This window comes from Pleurodeles waltl, chromosome 6, assembly GCF_031143425.1.
Source record: "Pleurodeles waltl isolate 20211129_DDA chromosome 6, aPleWal1.hap1.20221129, whole genome shotgun sequence".
NCBI lineage: Eukaryota > Metazoa > Chordata > Amphibia > Caudata > Salamandridae > Pleurodeles > Pleurodeles waltl.
Window position 1 is genome coordinate 1,630,731,495 of NC_090445.1, and position 17,953 is coordinate 1,630,749,447.

A 17,953-nucleotide genomic window follows, 5' to 3' on the forward strand; every position below is an offset into this window, starting at 1 on the left:
GTAGAGTACATAGGGGCTCATTATAAATAATGGAAGCCCCCTTTTAAAGCTTGCTCTGAGCAGGCGTTAAAAGTGCTGAATAAAATCTCCTAGATTTCATTGCAGCCAATTTTTCAGCCCTCGTAACGGAGGAACGCCCCCCTTGCATACATTATGCCTGGCGGAGGCATAATGAGAAGCAAGGGTTTACAAAGTGGTGCAATGCATGCATTGCGCCACTTTATAAATATGGCGCAGGGAATATGTAAGGTGGTGCTAGGGGCTCTTAAATCTGCCCCTAAGTGGTCCTCGAGGCACAGGACCTGACCCTAGGCAGGTTTCTGTCTCCATGTTTTTTTTTAAAAAGATGGGGACTTTATATCCAAACAATAGCAGCAGAGGTGTATGAGTGTGATGTGGTGATGCTTGAGGTGGTCTTCATCTTCATCTCCAGAAGAAACCTTGTTCCAAACCGTGGTAGATACGTTTTGTAGATTGTGTGCTTGCAGACGTCCATAAAAGGCAGCAGTGACACTAGTGCGTTAATCACATAAACAGAGAAGAACCTCACACTGGGGTACATTACTGCTCCTAAAAGTGCAGACTGGACTAGGTATATTGCTTTCAAGAAAGCCCAATAATTTCCACTAGACTACTTTAGGCAGTCTGACATGGTACTGAGGTACCACCCAGACACTGCTCCAAGCAAAGATGGCGAGAGCAGGCAGGTGTGGCTGTATCAGGCCTAAATGCACTTCCTATGGCTTACCCAGAAGGTAATGCCAGAAGGGGCCTGACACAGAAACCTCTGTATATCTTGAAACAAAAGTGTCTAAAATGTACATTTTTCTTTTGCTGTTTAAACGATGCTGCATTGTTAGACACTGAAGACCCGCCCTTCTTTAATTTTAAAGGGATAGAGCCAGAACTACTTAGCAAATGTTCAGTATTTTTAATGGAAAAATACTGGCACTTGTCAGTAGCAAAGATGTGCTCTGGGATGGTGAGTACCTACACTTCTATATTTACATTTCAAACATGGGCATTTTTCGATGTCAAGTGGTACTAGCCAATTTGCTGCAGCTGGGGTTGATTCCTGGCAGACTCTAGCTCCTGTATAACCATTTTTCTGTCAGAGTGTAGTTCTTTGGGCAACAACTCCTGTGCTCTAGCTGACTCTGGCCTTGTATAAAGGCAAGGAACCTTTCTGTCTTAGTCCCTGTAGCTACTTGTTCTGTGGTAGGTTGGGGATTTCCTCGTTTTCCTATGGAATTATAGTGCCATGATGGCCCCTTTCTGCTTCAAATACACACTTTTGGTCAGCAAAGAATCCAGCTTCTTCCAGATACTAATGTTCTATGATGGGGTAGTAAATATTTCATTGTGGGCAGGCTCTTTGTACACAGCGAGGCAGCAGATATTTTCATTTTAGCAGACACAGATCTAGGTGACTGAGCGGGACAACTTTTTCTGGCAAACATTGGCTCTGTACAAGGGGCAGGAGATAGTGCTTTCTGGATGTAGTGCAGATTAGGCATGATATGGTGTTATCAGTCAACTCTATTTCCCTATAGTGATAAGAATATGGAAAGTGATGAGCTGGATGAGGATGATATATCAGCTTTAGACAGGGCATGGTGAGAATGCTGACTTTGAGTTTCAGGTGATTTGATGGAACGCTCCATTAGTGCTTCCTTACATGGGTTATGATGTCGGTGAGAGAGATGACAAATGGGGTAGAATAAAGTATTGTGTTTTGACATGATGTGGGATCTGTGGGATTAAATATGGGACTACCTTGCCAGGAGAAGTATACCTACAGATGTGCATGTTGTAATGTGTGTATGTAAAGAATGTGATGACCCTCTCTCTCCCTCGCCCCCTCTTTGTTTGTGTGCATCAGCATCTGTAGGTGAAGGAGATGGGGAACAGGTGAGTGGGGATGCTGCCAGCCCGGGGACCCAGAGTGTTGATACCACTGACAGCAAGGGACCCAGTGGCCCAGAGGGCGAGGGAAGTGTCACGGGGAGACAGGATCCACCATATCATCTTGAGAATCCTCCTCCAGTTGACACTGCCTGGTGGTGGTGTACCCATCTGGGACCACCCTAGCACCATTTTTGTCCACCACTGCGCTTTCTACCAACACACTCCCTGAAGTTCTCTACCCAGTTGGCCCTGCCCATTCACCCAGGAGGGTGGGTGTCTCCTTTACTACAGGCACCTCTGCCCTTGCCCCTGTCTGCCTGCTGCCCTCAGTGAGGAAGCTATTGACCTCCCGAGGTCTAGCTCTAGCTGTGCTCTAGCTGACTCTGGCCTTGTATAAAGGCAAGGAACCTTTCTGTCTTAGTCCCTGTAGCTACTTGTTCTGTGGTAGGTTGGGGATTTCCTCGTTTTCCTATGGAATTATAGTGCCATGATGGCCCCTTTCTGCTTCAAATACACACTTTTGGTCAGCAAAGAATCCAGTTTCTTCCAGATACTAATGTTCTATGATGGGGTAGTAAATATTTCATTGTGGGCAGACTCTTTGTACACAGCGAGGCAGCAGATATTTTCATTTTAGCAGACACAGATCTAGGTGACTGAGCGGGACAACTTTTTCTGGCAAACATTGGCTCTGTACAAGGGGCAGGAGATAGTGCTTTCTGGATGTAGTGCAGATACCTTTTGCTTTCTTGCAAATCTGCCTCTGTGGCTGTACATGAAAGATCAGGTTTCTAGCAGATAGTGGTACTGTGATGGGCCCGGGCACATTTTTTTCTGCAAAAAGGCCGTCTTTACTGTGGTGCTCCAGGGGACACTTGTTCTCTGGCAAACTCAGGCTCTGTGAAGGTGCAGAAGAAACCTGTTTTCAGGTAAACAATGGTTCTGTACTGTGCGTTGAACACCAGCTTTCTGGTACAACACTGTCCTGTGGTGATTCACGGGACAGGTAATATTTTCCCAGTATGTGGTGATGACTGTGAAGTGGGCACTATTTTATTTTGCAGGAACTTGTTTTGTGGCAATGCAGGAGGCACCTGCTTTATGGTAGACGTTTTCTGATGCCTAGGTCCCTTTATTATTGCTAGGACCTACTTCTGTGGAAGACACCTGGACCAAGATCTGTGGGGATACCTGTATCCTATTGCACCTTGGTTTTGTGGCACTAACAACATCTCTATGTTCCAAAGTGCTCCTATTCTGCCAACTTGCCCGGTTGTTAGCTAAATCATGAGAGAGATTTCCCTCGGGCGCAGTGATTGCAATGGGGGCAATCAAAAACTTTGCTAATGAGTCTTTCTGTTTAAATAAGGCTCCAGCAGCTGCACATAAGCTGGAAAAAGACAACCTAAAACCTCAAGACTGCAGGCTACCTTTGAATTCCTGCTTTGAATGGTGCAAGCGTCTGAGGCCACCTGCGTCCACCCGAATGCAAATGACAGCGCATTTCAAGGCAGCGCATTATTGGATCTCCGTCCCTCGCCCAGAGATAAATGTCTCACCCATTGCCTTAATTTAAGGATGTTTTCCTCTTTCCAAATTGGAAAGTATTGATTCTCATTAAAAAGCTGCCTCTAGCGACTTGTTTTCAACATCACTGCGTGCCGCATAAGAGGATGCGGGGGCGCACCTTACTGAACCCAACTGGCAGGGTTGGTGCTCACCTTCTGCTTGTAGTTCCTCTTGATATACACATCACCACACGGTTGCGTTACTAGATAAGACTGCACAACCTCATTGATGTGATGTTATGCAGACGAATTACCTCAGTGTGCCATTGACTGCTTTCAATGAACATACCTGACTATGATCACATTAGGTAATAATACCACCTATTAATTACAATGCCACGAAACTACAAAAAGAAGGTAGTAAAGCCTACAGAAAATATTAGTATTATTATTATTATTATAATTATTATTATTATTATTATTATTATTATTATTATTATTATTAAAATTATTATTATTATTATTATTATTATTATTATTATTATCATTAGTATTAATAGAAGTAGTAGCAGTAGTAGTAGCAGTGGTAGTAATAGTTCTGGTAGTAGCAGCACATTAAAAAAGATAAATCCGCCATAGAAACCAACACAGTCCCCAATATCCTCTCACATTTTAATGTGGGGGATTGTACCTTACAGCAAATGAACAGTCAAATTTAACATAACAAAGCCAAAGAGATGCGTCTTTCAAAGATACTCAAGTATCACAACCTTGATCTCCTCTGAGACGTATCTATTTATGTAGATGACAGGCACTAAAGATAGTGTGGATCATGATTCCATACAAACTCAAAATATGAGGAGTCAACAAATGGGAAGAAAGGCTGTTTGTTATGTGCTTTTCATGCCAGATTCCAGTTATAGACACAAGTTGTGCACAAGCAAATGTAAACGACGTAAAGACTATGGCGCATATTCACAAGCCCCTTGCTCCTCCTTGCTCCGCCCTAGAGTAATTTTGTTTTACGCCAAGGAGGCGCTAAGGAGGCCCCCCTCTGTGCACCATATTTATAAAGTGGCGCAAAGCATGCATCAGGGCAAGCATTAAACTGACTCTTCCATTACAACCTATGGGCTTCCCTCTGCTTTGCTGGACTAGCGCCATAAAGACTTGGGGGAATCCTACGCATGCTAGCGTGAATTAAAAGGCGTTTCTCTAAATGACGTTTTTCTTACACAATGTCTTACGTTTGGAAGGAACAAATGTAGAGAAGTTCTAAAGTTCTATTGGTAATAACACTTGTTCTACTATTCTCTGTTCCTCTAAGTCTCTTGATATAAATGTTACCTCACTTGTGCATGTAGGCTTAGGAGAGGAAACAGGCCGCACCCCAGCATGGATACATCACGTTTTTCCACAGAAAACTGACCCTATTTTATGCAGTGTGCCTACCTGTGTATTTGGGCCTTAGCTCAGCTGGCACCTATTAACACCCAGCAAATCTATACATTTTTTTAAACTAGACACCTAGACTTGCACGGCTCTCACTTGGTTGTGTTATTCTGATTTTTTTGCAAATCTTAACTTTGACAGAAAATATTTTTTCCTCACATTTCTGTGATGGAAAGTTCTGAAATCCGCAGGGAGCCACAAACTTCATTCCACCCAACATTCCCCTTCATTTGATCACAATGGTACTTCACCTGTGTGGGTAGGGCAAGTGCCTGGTGACAGAGAAGGGCCCAGAATGGCATGAATCCCCCAATACTGTCTTACCCAGAATCCATGGCAAACCTCCAATTCAACTACAATTTAACTAAAAAGTCACATTTGCTGCATATTTCTGTGTGGGAAAGTTGTGGGATCAGTGAGCCAGCCCACATTTCCTAGCACTCAGCATTTCCCCCAGGTCGCCCAATAAAAATGCTACCTCACTTGTGTGGGTGGGCCAAGTGCCCATGACACAGAAGGGCCCAAAATGTATTGTGGAGATGATAATAACTATGGTAAGTGTACTAATTAGTCATGGTGTTGGTAACCAGATAAGGAAACCTTTCTTGAGGACTACTGTAGAATCTGGTGTGATCCATTCCTGATGCAGGCAGCAGGCCCAGGCACACACACCACGTAACATTTTTAGCAGGAGAAGTCGGGGAACACTGGGTGATAGGAATTTTGTGGATCCCTGCACATTCCTGTAGTTTATGTAATAGAAGTGCAAGAAAAACTTGTGTTTTTATTCACCTTGAAGGGTATGCTGGGTAAGAAAACGTTGGAGGATCCATGCAACCCACACCTTCCTGGACTTCCCCTCATGTCTGTTTTTCAGAAATGTCTGGGTTTGTTAGGTTTCCCTAAATGGTCGACAACCAAAAGCACAGGCACCCGACAGGTCATTTTGTGATATATAATTTTGACGTCTCCACAATACGTTTTGAGCTCTTCCCTGTAACGGACGCACTTGGTCCACTCACACAAGTAAAGTAGCAGTTTTATTGGGAGACCTGGGGCAACGCTGGGCGGTAGGAAATATGATCTGGCCTGGTCATCTCAAAACTATTCCATACAGAAATGTGAGGAAAAATAAGCTTGAGTCAATAAAATAAAGTTACAAGAGCTTCTGGGGAAGTAAACCTTGTGGGATACACACAAAACATACCACATATTATTCTCTTAGCGACTAGTTTCCAAAAAGATGTGAGGGCAGAAGGTGTTCACTACAGAGAGAGTATGCACAGAAAGAAAAAAGAAAAAAACACCAAAACAGTATCGCACACCCATTCACTAGTCTATTACAGACATACTGGTTGGATTTGGCATGACTTACTGAAATAAAATCTATAAAAGTCATTGTTAATATTTCAACATTAGATCAAAGAACTACTGACTTACAGCCTGTCAAATGTAAAGCCACATACAAAAAGAAAAGATGATGGACAGAATGCAGAACAAATCAAACATTCACCCCAGTCACAGATCTGGGTTTAATCCATCAGTTTGTTTGCTTGCCATGCCATTCCAGTTTGGTCCCAGCCATATGCAAATCAGTCTTGACCCTGTTCCCCATGGGAACAGTCCAGGCCGAACTGCCAGGCCAGGTCTTCCCTGGACCAGAAACAAGCATTCTGGGACCGGTTTCAGGGTATCACCCTTCATCAGCAAGGCTAGCTTAAATCTGGTGGAATAGCAAGCACAGGAACCACGTCTGGACATACCCTTCCCACTTGGGGCAACAAATGCAAAAACAACAGATGATGGATGGAATGCAGAACAAATCAAACATTCACCCCAGTCACAGAACTGGGTTTAATCCATCATTTTTTTTGCTTGCCATGCTATTCCAGTTTGGACCCAGCCCTATGCAAATCAGTCTTGACCCTGTTCCCCTTGGGAACAGTCCAGCCAGAACTGCCTCGCCAGGTCTTCCCTGGAGAAGAAACAAACATCCTGGGACAGGTTTCAGGATATCACCCTTCATCAGCCAGGCTAGCTTGAATCTGGTGGCATAGCAAGCACGGGACCCACGTCTGGGCAAAAATGGGAGCTTAAAGCTTGGCAAGTAGTTTTAAATCCCAAGTCAAAGTGGCAGTGTAGGAAAGTGCCACTATTGGCATGGGACCCCCCTCTTTTGTCTAGTGTTGATGTCAACTTTGATTGAAAGTGTGCTGGGACTCTGCTAACCAGGCCCCAGTACCAGTGTTCTTTCCCTAAAACTGTACCTTTGTTTCTACAATTAGTACAGCCCTGGTACACAGATAAGTCCCTTGTAAAAGGTACCCATGGTACCAAGGGCTCTGCAGCATGTATTATGCCACCCTAGGGGATCCCTCACTCACCACATGCACACTGACTTGCAGCTTGTGTGTGCTGGTGAGGAGAAAAAGACAAAGACGACAAGACACCCCTCTCAGGGTGCCATGCCCACAATCCACTGCCTGGCCTGTGGCATAGGTAAGTAACCCCTCTAGCAGGCCTTACAGCCCTAAGGCAGGGTGCACTATAGCACAGGTGAGGGCATAGCTGCATGAGCAATATGCCCCTACAGTGTCTAAGTCCATTCTTAGACATTGTAAGTGCAGTGTAGCCATACTGAGTGTATGATCTGGGAGTTTGTCATTACAAACTCCACAGCACCATAATGGCTTCACAGAATACTAGGAAGTTTGGTATCAAACTTCTCAGCACAATAAACCCACACTGATGCCAGTGTGGAATTTATTGAAAAATGCACACAGAGTTCATCTTAGAGATGCCCTCTGCATGTTAGCCCAACTGCTAGTGTAGGACTGACCGGTCTGTGCCAGCCTGCCACTTTCAGACAAGTTTCAGACCACATGGGGTGAGTGCCTTTGTACACTCTTTGGTCAGAAACAAAGCCTGTTCTTGGTGGAGGTGTTTCACACCTCCCCCTGCAGGAACTGTAAAACCTGGCGGTGAGCCTCAAAGGCTCGAGCCACGGTTTACAGTGCCCCAGGGCACTCCAGCTAGTGGAGATGCCATGCCCCCGGACAAAGCCCCACTTTTGGCGGCAAGTCCGGCAGGAAAATTAGGGAAAGCAGGGAGGAGTGACCAACCCAACCAGGACCACCCCTGAGATGTCCAGAGCTGAGGTGACCCCCTTCCTGCAGAATCCTCCATCTTGGTTTGGAGGACAGGGACCAATAGGGATAGGAATGTGCCCCGCTCCCCAAAGGGAGTGGGCACAGGAGGGCATAGCCACCCTCAGGGACAGTAGCCATTGGCTACTGCCACCTTACCCCAACACAGCGCTAAATCTAGGATTTAAGGGCCTCCCAGAAGCCAGCTCACCAGATTCCTGACAGCCTACAAGTAGAAGAAGGACTGCTAAGCTGAAACCACCAGCAGAGAAGGAGGAAGATGACAACTGCTTTGGCCCCAGCCCTACCGGCCTGTCTCCTGCTTCAAGAAACCTGCAAAAAGACCAGTGATGCGTCCAGTGGGCCAACTTCAGAGGACTGCCCTGCACCCAAAACGATCAAGAACTCCAGAGGACAGCGACTCTGTCTGAAGAAACCTACAACTAAGGACTCCTACCTCACTCCACATGTGTGGGTCCTGACCCCTGTGCACCTGACGCCCACGGCCCATGTCCAGATAGTCCATCCAACTAGAGAGGGTCCCCAGGCGATTGTGAATAAGTTCCAACACTGGGTTGTCCTCTCCACCCCTCCACGGCAACGCCTGCAGAGGGAATCCCGAGGACCCCCCTCCAGACAAAGATGTCTGATGCCTAAAGAACACACTGCACCGCAGCTCCCAGGTCTTGGAGAAACTGACCCATAGTGCCCCATTGTCAGTAGGTGGCCCTCCTCCCTGTACGACCGGTGCTGTGCCTGAAACACCCCCTTGGACTTCACCTGCAGTCTCTGAGTGACCCAGGGGGTCTCCTCATAGACCAGCATTGGAAACCTGATGTGCTGTTTGCACCCTGCACCCGGCTGCCCCTGTGGCACTGAGGGTGTGTGTTTGGTACCTACTTGTGGCTCCTCCTGTGCTCTTCTAACACCCCTGCCCAGTCTGCCCTCCGAGTTGCGGGTACTTACATGCTGGTTGACAGGATTCAGAGTATTCCTGTCTCCATAGGAGCCAACGTTAATTTTGCTCAACTTTGACCTCTGCACCCGGCCGGCCCGTGTTGTTGGTGGTTGGTGATTGGGGTTAACTTGAACCCCAACCAGTGGACTTCCTAAAACCCTGAGACTGAGACTGTAAGTGTTGTAATTACCTGTAAACAGATCTAACTTTTCTGCCCCCCAGGAACTGTTTGAAAATTGCAGGGTCCGTTTTTAAAATAGCTTTTTGCCAATAATTCAGAAACTGTATTACTTACCTATTTCAAACCAAGTACTGTTGATACCTGTGTGAAATACAAAACGTTTAAGGTACTCACCTGCAACTTGAATCTTGTGTTTTTAAAAATAAATTAAGAAAATATATTTTTACAATATAAAAACCATTGGCCTGGAGTTAAGTCATTGTGCTTCTTCTATTTTCTGTGTGTGTACAACAAATGCTTTGCACTACCCTCTGATAAAACTAACTGCTTGGCCACACTACCACAAACAGAGCATTAGTATTATCTACATTAACCTCCGTCAAGCCTCTGGGAACCCCTGGACTCTCTGCACACTATATCCCACTTTGATATAATATATACAAAGACGTCTTTCTACAGGCAGTGAAACTGCACACAGACCTTGCAATGGCAGGTCTAAGGCATGGTTAGGGGGCTACATGTGTGGATGGCACAATCAGTGTGGAAGGCTCACTAGTAGCATTTAATTTACAGGCCCTGGGCACCTCTAGCGCATTTCACTAGGGGCTTACAAGTAAATTAAATAGTCCAGTTGGGTAGGAACCAATGTTACCATGTTTAGAGGAGAAATAACATGCACTTTAGCACTGGTCAGCAGTGGTAAAGTGCGCAGAGTCCTAAAACCTGCAACAACAGGGTCAGAAAAATGGAGGGAGGCAGGCAAAAAGTTGTAGAATGACCACCCTAAAGCTGTCAGGTCTAACAGACACTGTCATGGTTTTCAGCTGACTGATGTCTTAGCAGGTAAGAGCAGAAACAGTCATATTTTGCCACCTCAGATGGTGGTAAGTGGCTGCTTGTCACAAGAACTACCAATGCATGTGCTGCCTTTGGCTCAAATTATAGCAGCATTTGTTGACATGTGTAAAGTAAATTATAGAACTTAACACAATAACTTACACAAATCAACATAACAACACACATAATACAGGCCACACCCACAACAAATATGGTAAAATAGAACACATTAAGAGATGTGATGGCAACAGAAGAGGAACGAGCAAATGGCTGTGGAAAAACAAACTCAAGCAAATAGCTGTGGAAAAGCAAATTTATCCACAAATTAGTTACAGCAATAACAGGCTGAATTAAGTGGCGAGGCCAGCTAAAAGTGTACACTGTCCAATTGAATTTGGAGCATCATCATCAAAAACTTAGGGCCTCATTTACAAGGGCATTGCACCACCATAATATCACATTTTCCAAAATTCCGGTGGTGCAATGCCCTGCTCCATATTCACAAAGCTGCGTTTAGGCACTTTTTGTGGAATAAAACTAACTTGCAAATAGGACCCCTTTACACACATCAATTGGCTTGAAAGGGGCGTACAATGGGTGTTGCTGTGGATGTTCAACCTCCACACCCATTTCATTTTGATGCTGCCCCAGATTGACGAGGACTCGTAAACCTGAGGAAGCACCAAAAACTAATGCCACCCCAGGGGTGGTGTTAGAGTGGCGCAACAAGGAGAAATACTTTTATTTCTCCTTGTTTTTGCTTTTTCACTGTGTGCTGCATTCTGAAGCACACATAGAGCAAACAACATTAATGATTATTTATATGCAGGACGGTGTCCCTTCCTGCACATAAACAATCATTGAATAATGATGATTTGTTACTTCTATGTGTGCTGTAGAATGCAGTACACATAGAACTACCAAATCGCCATTATTGATTGTTTATGTGCAGGAAGGGAAACCTTCCTGCACATAAACAATAATTCCCTGTGCACTATGGTGAAAGGTTGCCTTGTTGGCTTTAGACAGCTAATTTAAGTGCCGGTGCTAGGGAAAACACAGGGGTGCAGCGTATTGTAGTAAATAGCATTTCTGAAATGACACTGAAAAATTTGCTGCTGCAAAGCGCAACTTCTTTGTAAATGAGGCCCTTAGTGTAGTTCCATCTTTGAGATGGCTCCCTTTGCGGTTAGAATTATCAGATTATTGGGCTAAAGTTGATGCTGTAGGGCAGGGGTGGAACACCCATTGGTCAAAAAGGGCTTCAGGCCCCCCCACCCCGCGGTCGTGTGTCTTGGTTGCAGATGGGGCACCCTGACAGCCTTCTACAAATAATTTGGCAAGTCAGCCAGAACTTGAAGTACATTAAATAGGAGAACTGAGACCCTGAATGTGGGAGTAGGAAGCTATAAAGGAACAAAACACTCTAATACTATTTGGTGGGGCTTTCACCTACTGGTAAATGAACACACTTTAAATGCAATATAAAGGCAAGTTAAAGTAATTGACGGGAAATGCAATATTTTATACTACAGGACAGCTCAATTGGTTAATGTGATCCCTGCAGATGTCTGTGTGTGTTACCAGACAGTCACAAACTGCATCCTGCTAAGTGCACAGCGGAATAGTATATGTGTATTTATAGTGCTATGAGGCCTGATAACACGTCCCAACTTGATAATTTAACTTACTCGGGGACTTGTTTTCGGCCAATGAACCTTTTGACCCTGATTGGAGACTCCTAAGGATGAGGTATCTATTTAACATCTCAATTAATAGATCAATAACCTCATCAATGTTCACAATAACTAATCAATCAAGCTAATCAATAACATTTATTAAGAATCAAACACACCATGACCTATCAGCCATGATAACCACACAAATCTAGTAAGAGTTAGGATATTTATACCCTATTAGTTACACTCTAATAGCATATTTATTAATCTCAATATCAGTAAGCACATCAAAACCACTACAATATAGCAACTCGAGTAAGATTTTATCAAAGTATAGATCATAAACATTAACACAAAGTACGAATTTAACATGAATAAACTTTAGCAGAGTAACATTAACACGTTATTCAAAAAAGCAAGAATTCAGTCATTTGTCTATTTGCATCCGATATTAGTGAACTTCCTAACTAACCTCGAATTAGCATCAGCATGATGGGCTTCATGCAAAACAATTTAGCAACACGAATTTAGAAAACATCTAACTAAGGCCTCTATCAAAATAGCAGTTGGTACCTAGAAAGAAAAGGCAAACAGACAATTACAATATATCATCATATAGTTACCCCTCCAAATGAGTCAGCACACAGCGTCAGTCTTCGTCCTCAGGACATCAGTCGATTCGCCATCAGCCAGGATAGAACAGCTAAGTCTCAGCAAGACATAGCAAGAAGGAACTCTTCCCTCATAAGGAGGAGAAGTAAGTATCGGGCAAGTAAGGAGGTTAGGATATGAGAACAGCAAAGTCTCAAAGAATAATGGCAAAGTATAGCTTAAGGCAGAATATCAGGATAATGGCAAAAGTATCCCAATAACGGCTAAGAAGAATAATGGCAAGTAGTGGCATCAAAGTGGCGAGGAAGAATGGCTAAGAATGGCTGATTTCTTCTTGTGTCACGTAGTTATATCAAAGTTGTCAAGCAAGTCTCTAATTTACCATTGCGCAATATCTTGTGCATGGTTATGTCTGTCCAATGATCCATCACACACCTTACTAGAATTTTCACCTAACACAGTTCTCACGTAGTTTATTGGCTCCTGTGATTGACATCTTCAACGGGTAGAATGTCAGGTAAGAAAAGTTACACTTGTCGCTCCAGTCAGTAGTTCCATTGTCTTCTCCTAGGCTAGGTGACCTTACACCTGTAGCGAATTACACTGTTGCATTAAGCAAGTATGTCTCCTTGAGCAAGTCGGGTCCCATGAGAAATAATTTACTACAAGTACACACATATCTCTAGCTTCTGGAAAAGTACAGCTTCACGTCCTTCAGGAAGACAGCACATTTCACGTTAGAAAAACACAATTTAATATGAGGCCGGGCAGCTAGGCCCAGACCCTTGCTGACTAAGGCCTAGTGATTAATTTAGCAAAACCTTCATAAATAACTCATAATGCTAATTTAAAGTCACACATTAGTACAATTTTAATTCATCATTAGTCAGTTTCATTAATCAACTTATGCAGCGGTGGCCACTCCCCGTGGGCACATTTCAAACGTGTGCATTAGTACTATATTAACACATTTTCTATGTGGCTCCATTATACATGATTATGCAAGCTTTTCATGTTAATACGGATTATAAAAGTTACACTCCAACAATCCCTCCTCTGATGACTCTTGTCATCACACAAATCTTGTACTTTTCACAATTTCATTGTTCAAAATTCCCTCATCTCAATTTCTTCCCTCCACTTTGCCTTCCCATATTTTGCTCTAAACATTTCTCCATTTTCTTTTCTTCCCTCCTCTCATTCTGTTTCGCCATTTTCAATTTAATTCTTTTGCTAATTTTGCATGACAACCATAACCCAAATAAGCAAGCTAGAACAATCAATATTCCCTGTACTACAGTATTTTTGCCAATATCCCATGCCAAATATTATTAAACCAGCTTCCCACTTTAGCAAACCCTTTTCCAACCAAACACCTGGTTCTTTCAGTTCCTTCAAATCTGTACTATCTATTGTTAGGTTTGTAAGCATACTTCTAATCTCATTGCTATTGTCAGGTATGTAAGCACAACAATGTCGCTCATCAAGCATCTTACAGACTCCCCCATTTTTCGCTAAAAGAATGTCTAAAGCAAGCCTGTTTTGAAGAGTCATAGCCCTCTCCGCAGCAAGTTCAGTATCCATCAGGAGTATAGCTCCTGTGAAATTTGTCAGCATGTTATCCACAATAGTAGAAACCTTTTGAATCTTTATCGAATTCAAGATAACTCCCACTGAAGGAATTATCGCCCCAAATATGTCTCCTACTACACCAGCAACAGTCTCTCTCCTTTGTCTAGTACGATGTAATTCAGACAATTTCGGAAAACTTTTCAAGTCCTCTAACTGATATATCTTTGGGAAAACTATCCCCAAATAACATGTCCCATACCATCCTTTTGGAAGACGGTAATAAGCATTAAGTCCACATTTATAATAGATCACAGGGATCGCTGGATCCTGTCCATTTAAAATGAACGTCCACTTACTCTGAAGCAAAAACACATGCTTACATTCACTCGTTCCCACAAACACATTGTCATAATATGATTTTGGTTGCGTTATGCAAAGCTTACCTACGTGTAGTGCATCTAAAGCTAATTTCCCCTGTTCCCTAACTGCACTATAACTCTCAATACTGATAAAAGATCTTTGCTGAAAGCCTTTCTCCAATTTCCGCTTCAAAGCCCTTCTTCTGTCTTCCGTGTGATCTAGAAAGTTTTTCTCTACAGGTGTAAGCAAACACGTTAAGTTATTGCAATGTGCAAATAATGTACTAATTGTTAGTGTCGCTTCAAAGAACCCCTTAACTAGTTTTATGCTGTAGTATTTAGCTACACTATTCAAATCTTCTATGATAGGCACATAAGAAAACACAAGGTCGTGATTGGAGTAAAAGTATTGAGGGCCTCATTATGACCCTGGCGGTAGAGAACCGCCAGGGCCAACGGGGGCGGGAGCACCGCCGACAGGCCGGCGGTGCTCCCTTGGGCATTCTGACCGCGGCGCTTTCGCCGCGGTCAGAAAGGGAAAACCGGCGGTCTCCCGACGGTTTTCCACTGCCCCTAAGAATCCTCCAAGGCGGCGCAGCTCGCTGCGCCGCCGAGGGGATTCTGACAATCCTTACCGCCATCCTGTTCCTGGCGGCTCGCCCGCCAGGAACAGGATGGCGGTAAGGATTGTCGTGGGGCCCCTGGGGGCCCCTGCAGTGCCCATGCCAATGGCATGGGCACTGCAGGGGCCCCCGTAAGAGGGCCCCGCTAGTATTTCACTGTCTGCGTAGCAGACAGTGAAATACGCGACGGGTGCAGTAGCACCTGTCGCACCTTCCCACTCCGCCGGCTCGATTACGAGCCGGCATCCTCTTGGGAAGGGAGTTTTTCCCTGGGCTGGCGGGCGGTCTTTTGGAGACCGCCCGCCAGCCCAGGGAAAAACTCATAATACCCTCCGCGGTCTTTTGACGGCGGAGCGGTATTATGGAGGGCTGAATTCTGGCGGGCGGCCTCCGCCGCCCGCCAGAATCAGAATGAGGGCCTGAATCTCTTCCTGGTTATAGAATCGTGTTAGTAACAGACTACAGCTTATCCCATAGGTTAAAGGCAAACTATGATAGGTAACTCCCTCCTGCACTGAAACAGGAATCTGCGTACACACATAACAAGCTTTCGCATTCATAGTATCAACATACTCACTCAGCAAGCGATAGAAAACATTAGTAGATAGTTTCCCTTTTGTGTTAGTCCCCTCATGCAAATACTCAGTTTCTTGCTCGAACCTCTCCCAAGCTGTTAGTGTAGCGGCGGTCTCAGGAATTGTAGCATTGTTAGTCTCACTCTTACCCGCCAATGGCATTCCCACAATCACAACTATGATGAATATCACACATACAACACCTAAAGCAACACCCAAACATTTACAACGCCTACTTCCTCTATCATCATCTCTAATGTTAGCCATGATCTGTAAAGAATCAGAAAGTTAAGTATTATTAGTCCAAACAACAACTAACAGAGGATAGTTGAAACTTATTATGGTATGTCTTTTCAGTAAGCTAAGCAAAGGCTTTCTTTGGAAGTATTTACAGCTTTCTCATTCACTCCCAGGATCCTTGTCAATTCAGGTTAGCAGCTTGTCAAAACCAGTTCTCAAAAGTCAATTCAGGTTAACAGGGTCACATCCAGTAATTTATCAGTCTCTTCTCTCCGGTTTCTTTGACTCAAAATGTTCTTATCTGTACAGTCTTTTGCTCTGGCCAGACTCAGATACCAAAGTACTGACCTGGGACTTCTCGATCAAAACAAAATGCCAAGAACTCTTGTTGCCATCAGCTGACGTTGAATATGCCCATTCAGGTCTTGCGTATCTTCTGTTCGCTATTCTCTTTCTTTTCAACTTGCGATCACCTTGCAACTCTCCTTCGCTCAGGTCTTCTTTCCTTGTTGTATCAACCTCTTCCTCTATTGTATCGTTAACAACCACCTTTCCTTTTGTCACTTGTGATTCTGCCCACTTATCTCCTCTCAGTGTTCCTCTGGTCTTTGATCTTCCTTGTGGCAAATCGTTGCCCTCCTCTGACTCTATGGTGTTCTCTCTTGATGGACCTGCAATTGGCTCAGGAGGAGTCTGGGCACTCTGACACTCTTCCGCCTCAACTCCTTCGCCTTCTGGGTCTGTCAGGGGGCTCAACTTCAATATCGCATCCGTCTGCTTCCGGGAGGACCCCTCTCTGGGTAGGACCTCCTGGCACCTCAGTTGAGATAGGCTCACCGTCACCCCTCTGGGTCTCCTCTGTTACTGGAGTGACCAAGCCGTCCTCAACGGGCTCTCCTTCTGTCTCAGTTCCCCTTTGATCGCTCTCCGGCCCTGAGACTTCCTTTTCTGTTGTTGTTACTTTCGACAACTCAATTTCCTCATCAGTTGGACACGTCACCTTTTTCGTGTGACTGGCATGGATCCAGTTTGGAATTCCCGCACACTTCACAGCAGTGGTAGTTGTTAATATTACTTGATATGGCCCCTTCCAACGTGGCTCCAAACACAACTTCCTCATGTGTTTCTCGACAACAACCCAGTCACCAGCTTTCAGGTTGTGACCTGGATCATTTATCGGCGGCAGTGTGGTTGCTTCCACCTGGTGAGAGAAAGAGCGGACCACGTCAGCCAGACACTTGCAGTAGTCCAACACCATTTCATCCGTGATATTCACAAGAGCATTTGCAGGCACTGCGGGCAGTCTCCTAGCTCGGCCCATGAGAATTTCATGAGGAGACAGTCCTATTTACTTGTTGGGTGTATTTCTCATTGACATTAGCACTAAGGGCAAAGCATCAGGCCATTTCAAATTTGTAGCTGCACACATTTTTGCCATTCTCGACTTCAAGGTACCATTCATCTGTTCCACTAATCCTGAGGCTTCAGGGCGGTAACTACAATGCAGCTTCTTTTCAATGTTCAATGCTGCGCAAAATAGCTTAACCACCTCATTGTTGAAGTGACTTCCTCTATCTGATTCTAAAGAGATCAGAAACCCGAAACGTGGTATCAATTCCCTAAGCAGCAGCTTCGCTACTGGGAGACTGTCATTTCTACGTGTGGAGTATGCTTCAATCCAGTGACTAAAGATGCACACAATCACCAACACGTATCTCAACCCTCCACACACAGGCATCTCAATAAAATCCAATTGCATTCTGCTAAATGGACCTCCTGCTCTTCCATTGTGGCTCAAATTTACCACTGTCCCTTTTCCCGCATTCATCTGTTGACAGATGATGTACCTGTGACAAATCACTTCTGCAGCTTGTCTGAATTTTGGGTCAAACCAGTCAATTTTGAACAACCTAATCATGGCATCTCTCCCAATATGTGCTTGCCCATGGAAAAACCTTGCAAACTGTGACAAAGGACTGTTCGTAAAAACCATTTTCCCTTCGTCTGACACCCACAAATCATCTGGTCTTTGTACACATTGCATCTTAAGCCAAGAGCGTTTCTCATCTCTGCTGGCACGTCCTTGCAACAATTTCAATTCCTCCAACGTGTCAACCACCCTTAATGCGTAACCTGTGCATGTCTCATTTTCTGTTTCAGGTAACAATTCCCACTGATCTTTAAACGATATACAGTTCGATGCACAAAACCTTGCAACTTGACCCGCATATCCATTTCCCATTGAGACAAAGTCTTGTGATTTCACATGAGCGCAGCATTTCACCACGGCAATTTCATGAGGT